The 18,589-nt window shown below is 42.5% G+C and overlaps 8 non-coding genes across 8 annotated transcripts; all 8 read left to right on the top strand.

The window, feature by feature from the left end:
- Positions 1-4,338: 4,338 nt before the first annotated feature.
- On the top strand, positions 4,339-4,502 carry LOC135030228 (U1 spliceosomal RNA). The gene has a single exon (XR_010226273.1). It is a non-coding gene; the product is annotated as a U1 spliceosomal RNA (small nuclear RNA).
- Positions 4,503-4,654: 152 nt separating this feature from the next.
- LOC135030271 (U1 spliceosomal RNA) lies at positions 4,655-4,817 on the top strand. The gene has a single exon (XR_010226307.1). It is a non-coding gene; the product is annotated as a U1 spliceosomal RNA (small nuclear RNA).
- Positions 4,818-5,491: 674 nt separating this feature from the next.
- On the top strand, positions 5,492-5,655 carry LOC135030176 (U1 spliceosomal RNA). The gene has a single exon (XR_010226225.1). It is a non-coding gene; the product is annotated as a U1 spliceosomal RNA (small nuclear RNA).
- Positions 5,656-5,805: 150 nt separating this feature from the next.
- Positions 5,806-5,969, top strand: LOC135030224 (U1 spliceosomal RNA). Its single transcript, XR_010226269.1, has one exon. It is a non-coding gene; the product is annotated as a U1 spliceosomal RNA (small nuclear RNA).
- Positions 5,970-16,957: 10,988 nt separating this feature from the next.
- On the top strand, positions 16,958-17,121 carry LOC135030272 (U1 spliceosomal RNA). Its single transcript, XR_010226308.1, has one exon. It is a non-coding gene; the product is annotated as a U1 spliceosomal RNA (small nuclear RNA).
- Positions 17,122-17,273: 152 nt separating this feature from the next.
- Positions 17,274-17,436, top strand: LOC135030241 (U1 spliceosomal RNA). The gene has a single exon (XR_010226286.1). It is a non-coding gene; the product is annotated as a U1 spliceosomal RNA (small nuclear RNA).
- Positions 17,437-18,110: 674 nt separating this feature from the next.
- Positions 18,111-18,274, top strand: LOC135030172 (U1 spliceosomal RNA). Its single transcript, XR_010226222.1, has one exon. It is a non-coding gene; the product is annotated as a U1 spliceosomal RNA (small nuclear RNA).
- A 151-nt stretch (positions 18,275-18,425) lies between these two features.
- LOC135030242 (U1 spliceosomal RNA) lies at positions 18,426-18,589 on the top strand. The gene has a single exon (XR_010226287.1). It is a non-coding gene; the product is annotated as a U1 spliceosomal RNA (small nuclear RNA).

The raw sequence follows: 18,589 nt of genomic DNA on the forward strand, positions 1-18,589 counted from the left end.
AGGGCATGCTGGGATGTGTAGTTCCACAGCAGCTGGAGGGTCGCAGGTTGAAGACCCATGTTTTAGCATGCCTGTTCTATGATGCATGTTCCGTGATGTCACAATCAGCTTGGAATGGGGTGTCTAGCAGGCATTTGCTGACAGCCACTTGAGGGAGACACACATCAGGAGATGCAGCATATCGGAGGTCTTCGATGCCTTTCCAGCAAATGCACACCACCTGCTGCTGGTCTGGACACAAAACAATGCCCACAATCGAAGTCCCAAAATGCCCAACTACAGGATTCATGTAAGTAGTGAATTTAGGAATGAATTTAGAAGTAGGAAATTAAGTTAGTTCACAAGTACATTCAAATTCAGATCTAAAGTCTAGGTAGGCCTCACGTCCTGGCAGCCGCCAGCATTTAAAAATGCCTTGATTAGAGGTACGGAATTAAATGTAGATAAGAAGTAGACACAAAATAAGACTCCGCAGAGCAGTTATCAGGTGTTTTTATCAATTGTTGCATTTAAAAAATCAAGCAATTAGGGAACACAATGTTGCAACAATGTAACCCTATTTGCAAAATAGTACTAAATAAGTTTGTCGATGTAAGACATTTGCAAAGGCGCATCCAAAACACGCTGGAAAATGCTACTGAATCTGTTTTTGGAGGCTAGAATAGGAAATGTGCATCGGTCCTACAAGTACTGAAAGCTCTTCTCCCATCTCCCTTTTCTGAAAAGCCATTTAATATATGGTTCCCAGATAGGGGACATATCAGATATTGCCTTTCAAAAGCAGCAAATATCATACCACTTCTATTGCCATCAAAGATAAACATTGATTGTTTTCAGATATTGGATTGAAAAAGCAGTCTTTATTGACATAAAGAAGCAAAAAAACATACATAAACATTACACACATAAGTACTGTGTTGCAGCACAGCCAAAACACAATACAAATGCTGTCGGTATAGTACAGTTCAAGAACTACAGCACAGGTCAGCCTACACTATAAATCATGAACTGCACTATACATTTAAACAATACGATAGTTAATAAGGCTATGGGTGTGGAGTGTAAGAGGGTGACGGAATCACAAGCCCAAAGCTTTATTGAAAGACAGACACATATAAAGGGAGGATTAATAAATACAAAGATACCCTTTACTATAGAATGTAGTCCAATCCGGTCTTTCAACTCTTCCACAACTGAAAAACGGATAGTGTTCCCAAGCCTTCCATCCTGGAATATCTTCAGTCTCTCGCCAATGAAGAAAACAATCCCTCCAGCAGACTCTTCAACCACAATACAATATCACAGCCAAAAGAGCGAGAAGCAACTACACTTGCGTTTAAACAAAATGGCTAAAACTTAGTGAAAGTGCAGTGCACCAAAACATAAGCTGACACAATCATGGAGAATGCGCCAGCATATATGCTCTTCTGTCTATATTTTCCAAACCTGCTCTTGTCCCCTCCAGTTGCTCCATGTAGATTTGACGTCTGGCAAGGTGCATAACTCACTGACAAGCAGGCACACTCCTGCATGAGTTTTCTCTCTCACTAGCTGGATGATACACATTCATTTGCATGTGCTCCACCTCCGACACACCGCCCACCCAACCACCCAGTCACCAGAGCCACCCACAAGCCAACTGGCTCCGTGATTTAATTTGCACAGTGCAGTCATCCAGGCAGCATGTCCTTCTCAATGGAATAATCTCTGGTTCCATGGAATCTTCCGCATTGGAATGCTGCGGAACAAAAAGGATTTAAATATTCAGCTTGCTAGCATTCAATGTACCTGCGGTTTGGTTCTAGCACATGGGTCTTCATCCTGTTGCCCTCCAGCTGCTGTGAAACTACACATCCCAGCATGCCCTGCTACAGTTTTGCTTTTAAGGTATGCTAAAACTGAGGCAGGGCATGCTGGGATATGTAGTTCCACAGCAGCTGGAGGGTCGCAGGTTGAAGACCCATGTTCTAGCATGCCTGTTCTATGATGCATGTTCCGTGATGTCACAATCAGCTTGGAATGGGGTGTCTAGCATGCATTTGCTGACAGCCACTTGAGGCAGACACACATCAGGAGATGCAGCATATCGGAGGTCTTCGATGCCTTTCCAGCAAATGCACACCACCAGCTGCTGGTCTGGACACAAAACAATGCCCACAATTGAAGGCTCAAAATGCCCAACTACAGGATTAATGTAAGTAGTGAATTTAGGAATGAATTTAGAAGTAGGAAATTAAGTTAGTTCACAAGTACATTCAAATTCAGATCTAAAGACTAGGTAGGCCTCACGTCCTGGCAGCACCCAGCATTTAAAAATGCCTTGATTATAGGTAGGGAATTAAATGTAGATAAGAAGTAGACACAAAAGAAGACTCCACAGAGCAATTATCAGGTGTCTTTATCAATTTTTGCATTTAAAAAATCAAGCAATTAGGGAACACAATGTTGCGACAATGTAACCCTATTTGCAAAATAGTACTAAATAAGTTTGTCGATGTAAGACATTTGCAAAGGCGCAAACAAAACACGCTGGAAAATGCAACTGAATCTGTTTTTGGAGGTTAGAATAGATGCAGGATCAAGTAGCTCAATGGGTAGGGTGTTTGATTAGAATTTAACAGGTTATAGGTTTGAATCCTGGGTATGATAGTTTGAGGTGTTATTTAATAAAGTATGTTTATATATTAGTCACACATGGCTTACTTGTACAAATGGCATGTCACCAGTTAGTGCTGACTGCTGATATGCCATTTACACAAACATGCCATGTGTGACTGTATATGCATTTAAGGAGGGCACCCCTGCAAAACCACAAACCATTGAGTGTCAAGTATACTAGATATATCTTCATATCTCATGTGCTTTCTCTGAGACCAATCTTGTTATGCCCCTTCCCCACAAGGCATGCGCCTTTTGTCCATATTGCAAAAATGGGGGGGAGGGCATATAATTCTCTGTCACAGGGCACCAAAAAGTCTAGTTATGGCTCTGGTATGCATTATGTAATCTGGCAGACCATCTCTCCAACACTGGCTGGTTGGAATAGAAATCCGGTTATCTATGTGAGCAAATGACCATCAACGATTTACTCTCAAACACTAAAAAATGGACAAAAATGGTCCCCTAAACAAATTGGTTAAATTTTGGGTTTAACCAATTTGTGTAATGACCATTTTTGACCACTTTTCTAGTGTTTGGGAGCAAATGGTTAATTGACATTTGCTCCTATACATTACCAGATTTTCATTCCATCCATCCAGACTGGATAGATAGCCTGACAGATAATTGTGTAGTGTACGCCCAGGATAACTGTTAGTCATGCTTTATTTTATGGCGGCACATAAATGGGTGGACAGATCCAGGGCAAGCACTGCCCACTCATGCATAGTTGTCAACTGATGTGAAGTTCCAGGGGGCAATCTCAGTTATAAAGAGAAGTATCTGGAAATTGTCCCTAGTTAAAAAAAAAAAATTTGATCAACTCCATTTATTTAGTATGATATCCCAGGTGATAGGATGCCGGCAGTCAGAACAACATACTTTATTAAATAACACATCTCAAACTACCATACCCAGGATTCAAACCTATAACCTGTTGAATTCTAATCAAACACCCTACCTATTGAGCTATTTGATCCTGCATAAAAATTGTGAACATTATATGAAGCTATTGGTACTTTGCAAAAAAAAAGAATCAGCATTACAACGCAGCAGATCCATGCAGTTTGCAGCCACACACTACATGTATCTGCTCAGCCACAATGCTGATTATTTCTTCACAAAGTACAAGGTGAGCTCCAAACAGAATTCTCTAGCTTAGAATTATACCTTTCTTTGCCAAACCTAGAAGTCGGGCCCCCCACCCTGGGATCCCCCAGAGGGAGGCCTGCACCGTCATGCGGCAGGCTTGTCCGTTTTGGAAGCAGGCTGATGGGCAGCCCAGGATTGCTTCAGTCTGGGCTTGGCAGGTCTGGAAACATGAGCTTGCTTTGGGTATGCCTGACCTTGGGTACGCTTTACCTGGAGGATGAAAGGGCCAAGAAAAGTACTTTTAGCCTTCTGCGTGGTAGGAGTCATACTAGGTAGGCAAGCTGTTTTAGCAGTAGCCAGATCAGCTACAATCTTATTGAGGTCTTCTCCAAAAGGAGATTCAACTGAGGCAGCACAAGGGAACTCTCATCTGGGGACAACAACTGCAGGGAGAACACATATTTTCAGATGAACATGGTAGGGCAGAAGGCTGCCTAATACTGAAGCACCCCCAAACAACAAATCAAATGCAACTTACTTGACAGAGATGTGCCTGAGCAACGGCCCTCCCCAGCCCTATCCCAAATCATACTTATTTTGCATAGGAGATACCATGGTCATGAAGATTGTTCTCCCAGGGTTAGGTTCATTCATTGCATTCTGGGTATGCTGACCCCTGTGATTTCCCCAAATGTGGGAAACTCGACTGCATAATTTGTGGTAGTGGGGGACTGTGTTTGTGCTTTCCTCTGGTCAGCTCTGGTAAAATTCAGATTTCTTTGTCTCAGATCTTCCTCTAGCCTTGTTCTTCTTTCGAGAGTTCCCTTGTGCTGCCTCAGTTGGATCTCCTTCACTTGACAGGGGGGTGCCCGAGCAGCGACCCTCCCCAGCTCTAGCCCAACTCCTACTTACCTGCCAGGTGAGATACTATGATCATGAAGTTGCTTCTCCCAGGGCAAGGCTCACCCATTGCACTCTGGGTGTGCTGCCCCTGCGATTTCCCCAAATGTGGGAAACTTGACTGCATAATTTGAGTTTTCCCTGGTCGGCTCTCATGTAATTCAGATCTCTTTGTCTCAGGTCTCTCTCCAGCCTAGTTTGCTGTCTGGTTCCACTTCTTTTTTCTTGAGCCCCTCCCTTCTATACCCTTGTGCACTATCCTGACTTCTCCTCCCGTCTGCTTACTTTGTGCCTCCCAATGCACAATGCAAACTACGGGTAGTGCTGCAGGGCCCACACCCTTTTACTTGCTTTACAGAGCAGCTCTGGAGCTGTTACAGTGCCCAGCTGCTGCAAGAAATCAGCTTGAATACTTCAGGGGCTGGGGAATGGCCAACATGAGCCCCACACTGAAGGAGGGTGGGGGTGCTTAATGCGAACTAGGGGTCATCCAAGCACCACAAAAGGCCTCCATGCCCTGCACGCTCCTTTTCTCTTTTCATATGCAGACGAGGGTTGAAGCCAACTTTGACCCACTGCTTGGATGACATCACCATATTCAAATCCATCTGCTGCAGGCCATCCCCCAGGAATGCTTGCACTAGTTGTTGCATTTGGTTTGTTGTTTGGGGGTGCTTCAGTATTAGGCAGCCTTCTGCCACCCCATGTTCATCTGAAAATATGTGTTCTCCCTGCAGTTGTTGTCCCCAGATGAGAGTTCCCTTGTGCTGCCTCAGTTGAATCTCCTTTACTTGACAGAGATGTGCCTGAGCAGCGGCCCTCCCCAGCCCTATCCCAAATCATACTTATTTTGCATAGGAGATACTATTGTCATGAAGATTGTTTTCCCAGGGTGAGGTTCATTCATTGCATTCTGGGTATGCTGACCCCTGTGATTTCCCCAAATGTGGGAAACTCGACTGCATTATTTGTGGTAGTGGTGGACTGTGTTTGTGCTTTCCTCTGGTCAGCTCTGGTAAAGTCAGATTTCTTTGTCTCAGATCTTCCTCTAGCCTTGTTCTTCTTTTGAGAGTTCCCTTGTGCTGCCTCAGTTGGATCTCCTTCACTTGAAAGGTAGTGCCCGAGCAGCGACCCTCCCCAGCTCTAGCCCAACTCCTACTAACCTGCCAGGTGAGATACTATGATCATGAAGGTGCTTCTCCCAGGGCAAGGCTCACCCATTGCACTCTGGGTGTGCTGCCCCTTGCGATTTCCCCAAATGTGGGAAACTTGACTGCATAATTTGTGTTTCCCCTGGACGGCTCTCGTATAATTCAGATCTCTTTGTCTCAGGTCTCTCTCCAGCCTAGTATGCTGTCTGTTTCCACTTCTCTTTTCTTGAGCCCCTCCCTTCTATAACCTTGTGCACTATCCTGACTTCTCCTCCCGTCTGCTTACTTTGTGCCTTCCAATGCACAATGCAAACTACAGGTAGTGCTGCAGGGCCCACACCCTTTTACTTGCCTTACAGAGCAGCTCTGGAGCTGTTACAGTACCTAGCTGCTGCAAGAAATCAGCTTGAATGCTTCAGGGGCTGGGGCATGGCCAACATGAGCCCCACACCGAAGGAGGGTGGGGGTGTTTAATGCGAACTAGGGGTCATCCAAGCGTCGCAAAAGGCCGCCATGCCCTGCATATCCCTTTTCTCTTTTCATAAGCAGACGAGGGTTGAAGCCAACTTTGACCCACTGCTTGGATGACATCACTTGCTGCCTTTCCAATGAAGCAAGTTTAATTTAGTAATAGGTGAAAAACCATCCCTACAAAGGTGTTAATCAGATACTTGGCTTTGTGGACACTTTTCAGAGAACAAATTAGTTAGCATAAAAATAAAGCCAGAAAATGAAGAGCTGTTTAGTCACTCAATTGGATTTTTCTGCAAGCGTATTTCTTTTTCTCTGCAACCCACTGCTAAGTTGTGCTTCCTAGCTGTTCTTTTATAAAATCACTTAATCAAATCTAACTCTGATTACATCAGAGTAGGCCAGGTACCCTACACCATAAGAGGGGGTTTGAAATTTTGACTTGTCTACTTAAAGATCACCAAAATCTGATGACATGGTCAATAACATCACTGGGTGGGATTGAACCACCAACCCTTTGGTTAATAACCAAACACACTAACCGATTGCACCACCGAGACACTTTGCAAAAGTCCATACTGACAAAGGCTAATAAGCATTCATCTAGAACGTTTCCTAGAAAACTTTAAAAAGTCAATAATCTGGAGAGTTTTTGTAAGATGTTTCTTCCATCAACCAATGAAGAAACGCATTGGTACTTTCCCATGATGAGTGAGTGCTTCAGGATCTCTTGCACTTACATGTGCAGCAGAGTACTGCAATGGAAGCATGCTGGGCCCCTTAACCCAGAGGTAGGCAGATTGAAACTATCCTCTGCTATATGCATTTTTTTTTGTTAATTAAAGTAATCCAAAACTGGGATTGATATTTTTGCTCTTTTATTTTTACTTAAAGTACAATAGCTTTTACCATTTTAATTTGTTTTAATAGTATATTGACAGTATTGTTTTCTTTCAAAAATCCACTTAATTTTCTTTACCCTATTATTAAAATGGTAATTGACAAAAACAAACTACATTGTCACCAGAAGAGCAATACAAAATGTACAAGTGATATATTAAAATCATCTTTCCAGCTTGAATTTCAATGATGCATTGGGGCAACGATTTTGTGAGAAACATCTTCACCCTTAAATAAAGATTTTCTTAATTCCTTACCTGTGTGCTAATTAGATATCACCTTGTTTTCACATTAAACAGACTTCCACATGAGAAAGCAGCAAGGATGCAGTGGCGTTAATGTTTCCTGGTGTCAACCTGTATTATTTCAGGAGATATTGAAATGAGGATGCATCTTGCTGCCTTTCCAATGAAGCAAGTTTAATTTAGTAATAGGTGAAAAACCATCCCTACAAAGATGTTAATCAGATACTTGGCTTTGTGGACACTTTTCAGAGAACAAATTTGTTAGCATAAAAATAAAGCCAGAAAATGAAGAGCTGTTTAATCACTCAATTGGATTTTTTTGCCAGCATATTTCTTTTTCTCTGCAAACCACTGCTAAATTGTGCTTCCTAGCTGTTTTTATAAAATCACTGAATCAAATCTAACTCTGATTACATCAGAGAAGGCCAGGTACCCTACACCATAACAGGGGTTTTTGAAATTTTGACTTGTCTACTTAAAGATCACCAAAATCTGATAACAAGGTCAATTACATCCCTGGGTGGGATTGAACCACCAACCTTTTGGTTAATAGCCGTACACACTAACTGATTGCGCCACAGCGACACTTTGCAAAAGTATATACTGACAAAGGCTAATAAGCATTCATCTAGAACGTTTCCTTGAAAAACTTTAAATAGTCAATAATCTGGAGAGTTTTTGTAAGATGTTTCTTCCATCAACCAATGAAGAAACACATTGGTACTTTCCCATGATGAGTGAGTGCTTCAGGATCTCTTGCAATTACATGTGCAGCAGAGTACTGTAATGGAAGCATGCTGGGTCCATAGCACAGAGGTAGGCAGATTGAAACTATCCTCTGCTATATGCGTTTTTTTTTTGTTAATTAAAGTAATCCAAAACTGGGATTGATATTTTTGCTCTTTTATTTTTACTTAAAGTACAATAACTTTTACCATTTTCATTTGTTTTAATAGTATATTGACAGTATTGTTTTCTTTCAAAAATCCACTTAATTTTCTTTACCCGATTATTAAAATGGTAATTGACAAAAACAAACTACATTGTCACCAGAAGAGCAATACAAAATGTACAAGTGATATATTAAAATCATCTTTCCAGCTTGAATTTCAATGATGCATTGGGGCAACGATTTTGTGAGAAACATCTTCACCCTTAAATAAAGATTTTCTTAATTCCTTACCTGTGTGCTAATTAGATATCACCTTGTTTTCACATTAAACAGACTTCCACATGAGAAAGCACAAAGGATGCAGTGGCGTTAATGTTTCCTGGTGTCAACCTGTATTATTTCAGTAGATATTGAAATGAGGATGCATCTTGCTGCCTTTCCAATGAAGCAAGTTTAATTTAGTAATAGGTTAAAAACCATCCCTACAAAGGTGTTAATCAGAAACTTGGCTTTGTGGACACTTTTCAGAGAACAAATTTGTTAGCATAAAAATAAAGCCAGAAAATGAAGAGCTGTTTAATCACTCAATTGGATTTTTTTGCCAGCATATTTCTTTTTCTCTGCAACCCACTGCTAAATTGTGCTTCCTAGCTGTTTTTATAAAATCACTGAATCAAATCTAACTCTGATTACATCAGAGAAGGCCAGGTACCCTACACCATAAGAGGGGGTTTGAAATTTTGACTTGTCTACATAAAGATCACCAAATCTGATAACAAGGTCAATTACGTCCCTGGGTGGGATTGAACCACCAACCTTTTGGTTAATAGCCTTACACAGTAACTGATTGCGCCACAGCAACACTTTGTAAAAGTCCATACTGACAAAGGCTAATAAGCATTCATCTAGAACGATTCCTAGAAACATTTTAAAAAGTCAATAATGTGGAGAGTTTTTGTAAGATGTTTCTTCCATCAACCAATGAAGAAACACATTGGTACTTTCCCATGATGAGTGAGTGCTTCAGGATCTCTTGCACTTACATGTGCAGCAGAGTACTGTAATGGAAGCATGCTGGGTCCATAACCCAGAGGTAGGCAGATTGAAACTATCCTTTGCTATATGCATTTTTTTTTTGTTCATTAAAGTAATCCAAAACTGGGATTGATATTTTAGCTTTTATTTTTACTTAAAGTACAATAACTTTTACCATTTTAATTTGTTTTAGTGCAAATGGCATATCAGCAGTCAGCACTAACTGGTGACATGCCATTTGTACAAGTAAGCAATGTGTGACTAATATATAAACATGCTTTATTAAATAACATCTCAAACTATCATACCCAGGATTCAAACCTATAACCTGTTGAATTCTAATCAAACACCCTACCCATGGAGCTACTTGATCCTGCATCTTTTCTAACCTCCAAAAACAGATTCAGTTGCATTTTCCAGCGTGTTTTGTTTGCGCCTTTGCAAATGTCTTACATCGACAAACTTATTTAGTACTATTTTGCAAATAGGGTTACATTGTCGCAACATTGTGTTCCCTAATTGCTTGATTTTTTAAATGCAACAATTGATAAAGACACCTGATAATTGCTCTGTGGAGTCTTATTTTGTGTTTTGTGTTTAGTCTTTAGATCTGAATTTGAATGTACTTGTGAACTAACTTAATTTCCTACTTCTAAATTCATTCCTAAATTCACTACTTACATGAATCCTGTAGTTGGGCATTTTGGGACTTCGATTGTGGGCATTGTTTTGTGTCCAGACCAGCAGCAGGTGGTGTGCATTTGCTGGAAAGGCATCGAAGACCTCCGATATGCTGCATCTCCTGATGTGTGTCTCCCTCAAGTGGCTGTCAGCAAATGCCTGCTAGACACCCCATTCCAAGCTGATTGTGACATCATGGAACATGCATCATAGAACAGGCATGCTAAAACATTGGTCTTCAACCTGCGACCCTCCAGCTGCTGTGGAACTACACATCCCAGCATGCCCTGCCTCAGTTTTAGCATACCTTAATAGCAAAACTGTGGCAGGGCATGCTGGGATGTGTAGTTTCACAGCAGCTGGAGGGCCACAGGATGAAGACCCATGTGCTAGAGCCAAGCCGCAGGTACATTGAATGCTAGCAAGCTGAATATTTAAATCCTTTTTGTTCCGCAGCATTCCAATGCGGAAGATTCCATGGAACCAGAGATCCTTCCATTGAGAAGGACATGCTGCCTGGATGACTACACTGTGCAAATTAAATCACGGAGCCAGTTGGCTTGTGGGTGGCTCTGGTGACTGGGTGGTTGGGTGGGTGGTGTGTCGGAAGTGGAGCGCATGCAAATGATTGTGTATCATCCAGCTAGTGAGAGAGAAAACTCATGCAGGAGTGTGCCTGCTTGTCAGTGGGTTATGCACCTTGCCAGACGTTAAATCTACATAGAGCAGCTGGAGGGGACAAGAGCAGGTTTGCAAAATATAGATAGAAGAGCATATATGCTGGCGCATTCTCCATGATTGTGTCAGCTTATGTTTTGGTGCACTGCACTTTCCTCCACTAAGTTTTAGCCATTTTTGTTAAGCTCAAGTGTAGTTGCTTCTCGGCCTTTTGGCTGTGATCTTGTATCGTGGTTGAAGGGTCTGCTGGAGGGAGGGATTGTTTTCTTCATTGGCGAAAAACCAAAGATATTCCAGGATGGAAGGCTTGGGAACACTATCTGTTTTTCAGTTGTGGAAGAGCACAGAGGTCGGATTGGACTACATTCTATAGTAAAGGATATCTTTCTATTTATTGACCCTCCCCTTATATGTGTCTGTGTTACAATAAAGCTTCGGTTTTGTGAATCCCTCACCCTCTTACACTCCACACCCATAGCCTTATTAACTGTTGTATTATTGTATAGTTTAAATGTATAGTGCAGTTCATGATTTATAGTGTAGACTGGCCTGTGCTGTAGTTCTTGAACTGTACTATACCGTCAGCATTTGTATTGTGTTTTGGCTGTGCTGCAACACTGTATTTATGTGTGCAATGTTTATGTATGTTTTTTTTTATGTCAATAAAGACTGCTTTTTCAAGCCAATATCTGAAAACAATCTATGTTTATCTTTGATGGCAATAAAAGTGGTATGATATTTGATGCTTTTGAAATCCAATATCTGATATGTCCCCTATCTGGGAACCATATATTAAATGGCTTTTCAGAAAAGGGAGATGGGAGAAGAGCTTTCAGTACTTGTAGGACCGATGCACATAAAGAAGCAAAAAAACATACATAAACATTACACACATAAGTACCGCGTTGCGGCACAGCCAAAACACAATAGAAATGCTGATGGTATAGTACAGTTCAAGAACTACAGCACAGGCCAGCCTACACTATAAATCATGAACTGCACTATACATTTAAACTGTACAATAATACAACAGTTAATAAGGCTATGGGTGTGGAGTGTAAGAGGGTGAGGGAATCACAAGCCCGAAGCTTTATTGAAAGACTGACACATATAAAGGGAGGATTAATAAATAGAAAGACATCCTTTACTATAGAATGTAGTCCAATCCGGTCTTTCAACTCTTCCACAATTGAAAAACGGATAGTGTTCCCAAGCCTTCCATCCTGGAATATCTTTGGTCTTTCGCCAATGAAGAAAGCAATCCCTCCCTCCAGCAGACCCTTCAACCACAATACAAGATCACAGCCAAAAGGCCGAGAAGCAACTACACTTGAGCTTAACAAAAATGGCTAAAACTTAGTGGAGGAAAGTGCAGTGCACCAAAACATAAGCTGACACAATCATGGAGAATGCGCCAGCATATATGCTCTTCTATCTATATTTTGCAAACATGCTCTTGTCCCCTCCAGCTGCTCTATGTAGATTTAACGTCTGGCAAGGTGCATAACCCACTGACAAGCAGGCACACTCCTGCATGAGTTTTCACTCTCACTAGCTGGATGATACACAATCATTTGCATGTGCTCCACCTCCGACACACCACCCACCCAACCACCCAGTCACCAGAGCCACCCACAAACCAACTGGCTCCGTGATTTAATTTGCACAGTGTAGTCATCCAGGCAGCATGTCCTTCTCAATGGAAGGATCTCTGGTTCCATGGAATCTTCCGCATTGGAATGCTGCGGAACAAAAAGGATTTAAATATTCAGCTTGCTAGCATTCAATGTACCTGCGGCTTGGCTCTAGCACATGGGTCTTCATCCTGTGGCCCTCCAGCTGCTGTGAAACTACACATCCCAGCACGCCCTGCCACAGTTTTGCTATAAGGTATGCTAAAACTGAGGCAGGGCATGCTGGGATGTGTAATTCTACAGCAGCTGGAGGGTCGCAGGTTGAAGACCCATGTTTTAGCATGCCTGTTCTATGATGCATGTTCCGTGATGTCACAATCAGCTTGGAATGGGGTGTCTAGCTGGCATTTGCTGACAGCCACTTGAGGGAGACACACATCAGGAGATGCAGCATATCGGAGGTCTTCGATGCCTTTCCAGCAAATGCACACCACCTGCTGCTGGTCTGGACACAAAACAATGCCCACAATCGAAGTCCCAAAATGCCCAACTACAGGATTCATGTAAGTAGTGAATTTAGGAATGAATTTAGAAGTAGGAAATTAAGTTAGTTCACAAGTACATTCAAATTCAGATCTAAAGTCTAGGTAGGCCTCACGTCCTGGCAGCCGCCAGCATTTAAAAATGCCTTGATTAGAGGTACGGAATTAAATGTAGATAAGAAGTAGACACAAAATAAGACTCCGCAGAGCAGTTATCAGGTGTTTTTATCAATTGTTGCATTTAAAAAATCAAGCAATTAGGGAACACAATGTTGCAACAATGTAACCCTATTTGCAAAATAGTACTAAATAAGTTTGTCGATGTAAGACATTTGCAAAGGCGCATCCAAAACACGCTGGAAAATGCAACTGAATCTGTTTTTGGAGGCTAGAATAGGAAATGTGCATCGGTCCTACAAGTACTGAAAGCTCTTCTCCCATCTCCCTTTTCTGAAAAGCCATTTAATATATGGTTCCCAGATAGGGGACATATCAGATATTGCCTTTCAAAAGCAGCAAATATCATACCACTTCTATTGCCATCAAAGATAAACATTGATTGTTTTCAGATATTGGATTGAAAAAGCAGTCTTTATTGACATAAAGAAGCAAAAAAACATATATAAACATTACACACATAAGTACTGTGTTGCAGCACAGCCAAATCACAATACAAATGCTGTCGGTATAGTACAGTTCAAGAACTACAGTACAGGTCAGCCTACACTATAAATCATGAACTGCACTATACATTTAAACAATACAATAGTTAATAAGGCTATGGGTGTGGAGTGTAAGAGGGTGACGGAATCACAAGCCCAAAGCTTTATTGAAAGACAGACACATATAAAGGGAGGATTAATAAATACAAAGATACCCTTTACTATAGAATGTAGTCCAATCCGGTCTTTCAACTTTTCCACAACTGAAAAACGGATAGTGTTCCCAAGCCTTCCATCCTGGAATATCTTCAGTCTCTCGCCAATGAAGAAAACAATCCCTCCAGCAGACTCTTCAACCACAATACAATATCACAGCCAAAAGAGCGAGAAGCAACTACACTTGCGTTTAAACAAAATGGCTAAAACTTAGTGGAGGAAAGTGCAGTGCACCAAAACATAAGCTGACACAATCATGGAGAATGCGCCAGCATATATGCTCTTCTGTCTATATTTTCCAAACCTGCTCTTGTCCCCTCCAGTTGCTCCATGTAGATTTGACGTCTGGCAAGGTGCATAACTCACTGACAAACAGGCACACTCCTGCATGAGTTTTCTCTCTCACTAGCTGGATGATACACATTCATTTGCATGTGCTCCACCTCCGACACACCGCCCACCCAACCACCCAGTCACCAGAGCCACCCACAAGCCAACTGGCTCCGTGATTTAATTTGCACAGTGCAGTCATCCAGGCAGCATGTCCTTCTCAATGGAATAATCTCTGGTTCCATGGAATCTTCCGCATTGGAATGCTGCGGAACAAAAAGGATTTAAACATTCAGCTTGCTAGCATTCAATGTACCTGCGGTTTGGTTCTAGCACATGGGTCTTCATCCTGTGGCCCTCCAGCTGCTGTGAAACTACACATCCCAGCATGCCCTGCCACAGTTTTGCTATTAAGGTATGCTAAAACTGAGGCAGGGCATGCTGGGATATGTAGTTCCACAGCAGCTGGAGGGTCGCAGGTTGAAGACCCATGTTCTAGCATGCCTGTTCTATGATGCATGTTCCGTGATGTCACAATCAGCTTGGAATGGGGTGTCTAGCATGCATATGCTGACAGCCACTTGAGGCAGACACACATCAGGAGATGCAGCATATCGGAGGTCTTCGATGCCTTTCCAGCAAATGCACACCACCAGCTGCTGGTCTGGACACAAAACAATGCCCACAATTGAAGGCTCAAAATGCCCAACTACAGGATTAATGTAAGTAGTGAATTTAGGAATGAATTTAGAAGTAGGAAATTAAGTTAGTTCACAAGTACATTCAAATTCAGATCTAAAGACTAGGTAGGCCTCACGTCCTGGCAGCACCCAGCATTTAAAAATGCCTTGATTATAGGTAGGGAATTAAATGTAGATAAGAAGTAGACACAAAAGAAAACTCCACAGAGCAATTATCAGGTGTCTTTATCAATTGTTGCATTTAAAAAATCAAGCAATTAGGGAACACAATGTTGCGACAATGTAACCCTATTTGCAAAATAGTACTAAATAAGTTTGTCGATGTAAGACATTTGCAAAGGCGCAAACAAAACACGCTGGAAAATGCAACTGAATCTGTTATTGGAGGTTAGAATAGATGCAGGATCAAGTAGCTCAATGGGTAGGGTGTTTGATTAGAATTTAACAGGTTATAGGTTTGAATCCTGGGTATGATAGTTTGAGGTGTTATTTAATAAAGTATGTTTATATATTAGTCACACATGGCTTACTTGTACAAATGGCATGTCACCAGTTAGTGCTGACTGCTGATATGCCATTTACACAAACATGCCATGTGTGACTGTATATGCATTTAAGGAGGGCACCCCTGCAATACCACAAACCATTGAGTGTCAAGTATACTAGATATATCTTCATATCTCATGTGCTTTCTCTGAGACCAATCTTGTTATGCCCCTTCCCCACAAGGCATGCGCCTTTTGTCCATATTGCAAAAATGGGGGGGAGGGCATATAATTCTCTGTCACAGGGCACCAAAAAGTCTAGTTATGGCTCTGGTATGCATTATGTAATCTGGCAGACCATCTCTCCAACACTGGCTGGTTGGAATAGAAATCCGGTTATCTATGTGAGCAAATGACCATCAACGATTTACTCTCAAACACTAAAAAATGGACAAAAATGGTCCCCTAAACAAATTGGTTAAATTTTGGGTTTAACCAATTTGTGTAATGACCATTTTTGACCACTTTTCTAGTGTTTGGGAGCAAATGGTTAATTGACATTTGCTCCTATACATTACCAGATTTTCATTCCATCCATCCAGACTGGATAGATAGCCTGACAGATAATTGTGTAGTGTACGCCCAGGATAACTGTTAGTCATGCTTTATTTTATGGCGGCACATAAATGGGTGGACAGATCCAGGGCAAGCACTGCCCACTCATGCATAGTTGTCAACTGATGTGAAGTTCCAGGGGGCAATCTCAGTTATAAAGAGAAGTATCTGGAAATTGTCCCTAGTTAAAAAAAAAAAAATTTTTTTATCAACTCCATTTATTTAGTATGATATCCCAGGTAATAGGATGCCGGCAGTCAGAACAACATACTTTATTAAATAACACATCTCAAACTACCATACCCAGGATTCAAACCTATAACCTGTTGAATTCTAATCAAACACCCTACCTATTGAGCTATTTGATCCTGCATAAAAATTGTGAACATTATATGAAGCTATTGGTACTTTGCAAAAAAAAAGAATCAGCATTACAACGCAGCAGATCCATGCAGTTTGCAGCCACACACTACATGTATCTGCTCAGCCACAATGCTGATTATTTCTTCACAAAGTACAAGGTGAGCTCCAAACAGAATTCTCTAGCTTAGAATTATACCTTTCTTTGCCAAACCTAGAAGTCGGGCCCCCCACCCTGGGATCCCCCAGAGGGAGGCCTGCACCGTCATGCGGCAGGCTTGTCCGTTTTGGAAGCAGGCTGATGGGCAGCCCAGGATTGCTTCAGTCTGGGCTTGGCAGGTCTGGAAACATGAGCTTGCTTTGGGTATGCCTGACCTTGGGTACGCTTTACCTGGAGGATGAAAGGGCCAAGAAAAGTACTTTTAGCCTTCTGCGTGGTAGGAGTCATACTAGGTAGGCAAGCTGTTTTAGCAGTAGCCAGATCAGCTACAATCTTATTGAGGTCTTCTCCAAAAGGAGATTCAACTGAGGCAGCACAAGGGAACTCTCATCTGGGGACAACAACTGCAGGGAGAACACATATTTTCAGATGAACATGGTAGGGCAGAAGGCTGCCTAATACTGAAGCACCCCCAAACAACAAATCAAATGCAACTTACTTGACAGAGATGTGCCTGAGCAACGGCCCTCCCCAGCCCTATCCCAAATCATACTTATTTTGCATAGGAGATACCATGGTCATGAAGATTGTTCTCCCAGGGTGAGGTTCATTCATTGCATTCTGGGTATGCTGACCCCTGTGATTTCCCCAAATGTGGGAAACTCGACTGCATTATTTGTGGTAGTGGGGGACTGTGTTTGTGCTTTCCTCTGGTCAGCTCTGGTAAAAGTCAGATTTCTTTGTCTCAGATCTTCCTCTAGCCTTGTTCTTCTTTCGAGAGTTCCCTTGTGCTGCCTCAGTTGGATCTCCTTCACTTGACAGGGGGGTGCCCGAGCAGCGACCCTCCCCAGCTCTAGCCCAACTCCTACTTACCTGCCAGGTGAGATACTATGATCATGAAGGTGCTTCTCCCAGGGCAAGGCTCACCCATTGCACTCTGGGTGTGCTGCCCCTGCGATTTCCCCAAATGTGGGAAACTTGACTGCATAATTTGAGTTTTCCCTGGTCGGCTCTCATGTAATTCAGATCTCTTTGTCTCAGGTCTCTCTCCAGCCTAGTTTGCTGTCTGGTTCCACTTCTTTTTTCTTGAGCCCCTCCTTTCTATACCCTTGTGCACTATCCTGACTTCTCCTCCCATCTGCTTACTTTGTGCCTCCCAATGCACAATGCAAACTACGGGTAGTGCTGCAGGGCCCACACCCTTTTACTTGCTTTACAGAGCAGCTCTGGAGCTGTTACAGTGCCCAGCTGCAGCAAGAAATCAGCTTGAATGCTTCAGGGGCTGGGGAATGGCCAACATGAGCCCCACACCGAAGGAGGGTGGGGGTGCTTAATGCGAACTAGGGGTCATCCAAGCACCACAAAAGGCCTCCATGCCCTGCACGCTCCTTTTCTCTTTTCATATGCAGACGAGGGTTGAAGCCAACTTTGACCCACTGCTTGGATGACATCACCATATTCAAATCCATCTGCTGCAGGCCATCCCCCAGGAATGCTTGCACTAGTTGTTGCATTTGGTTTGTTGTTTGGGGGTGCTTCAGTATTAGGCAGCCTTCTGCCACCCCATGTTCATCTGAAAATATGTGTTCTCCCTGCAGTTGTTGTCCCCAGATGAGAGTTCCCTTGTGCTGCCTCAGTTGAATCTCCTTTACTTGACAGAGATGTGCCTGAGCAGCGGCCCTCCCCAGCCCTATCCCAAATCATACTTATTTTGCATAGGAGATACTATTGTCATGAAGATTGTTCTCCCAGGGTGAGGTTCATTCATTGCATTCTGGGTATGCTGACCCCTGTGATTTCCCCAAATGTGGGAAACTCGACTGCATTATTTGTGGTAGTGGTGGACTGTGTTTGTGCTTTCCTCTGGTCAGCTCTGGTAAAAGTCAGATTTCTTTGTCTCAGATCTTCCTCTAGCCTTGTTCTTCTTTTGAGAGTTCCCTTGTGCTGCCTCAGTTGGATCTCCTTCACTTGAAAGGTAGTGCCCGAGCAGCGACCCTCCCCAGCTCTAGCCCAACTCCTACTAACCTGCCAGGTGAGATACTATGATCATGAAGGTGCTTCTCCCAGGGCAAGGCTCACCCATTGCACTCTGGGAGTGCTGTCCCTTGCGATTTCCCCAAATGTGGGAAACTTGACTGCATAATTTGTGTTTCCCCTGGACGGCTCTCGTATAATTCAGAT

The sequence above is a fragment of the Pseudophryne corroboree genome, unplaced genomic scaffold (genome assembly GCF_028390025.1).
Source record: "Pseudophryne corroboree isolate aPseCor3 unplaced genomic scaffold, aPseCor3.hap2 scaffold_497, whole genome shotgun sequence".
NCBI lineage: Eukaryota > Metazoa > Chordata > Amphibia > Anura > Myobatrachidae > Pseudophryne > Pseudophryne corroboree.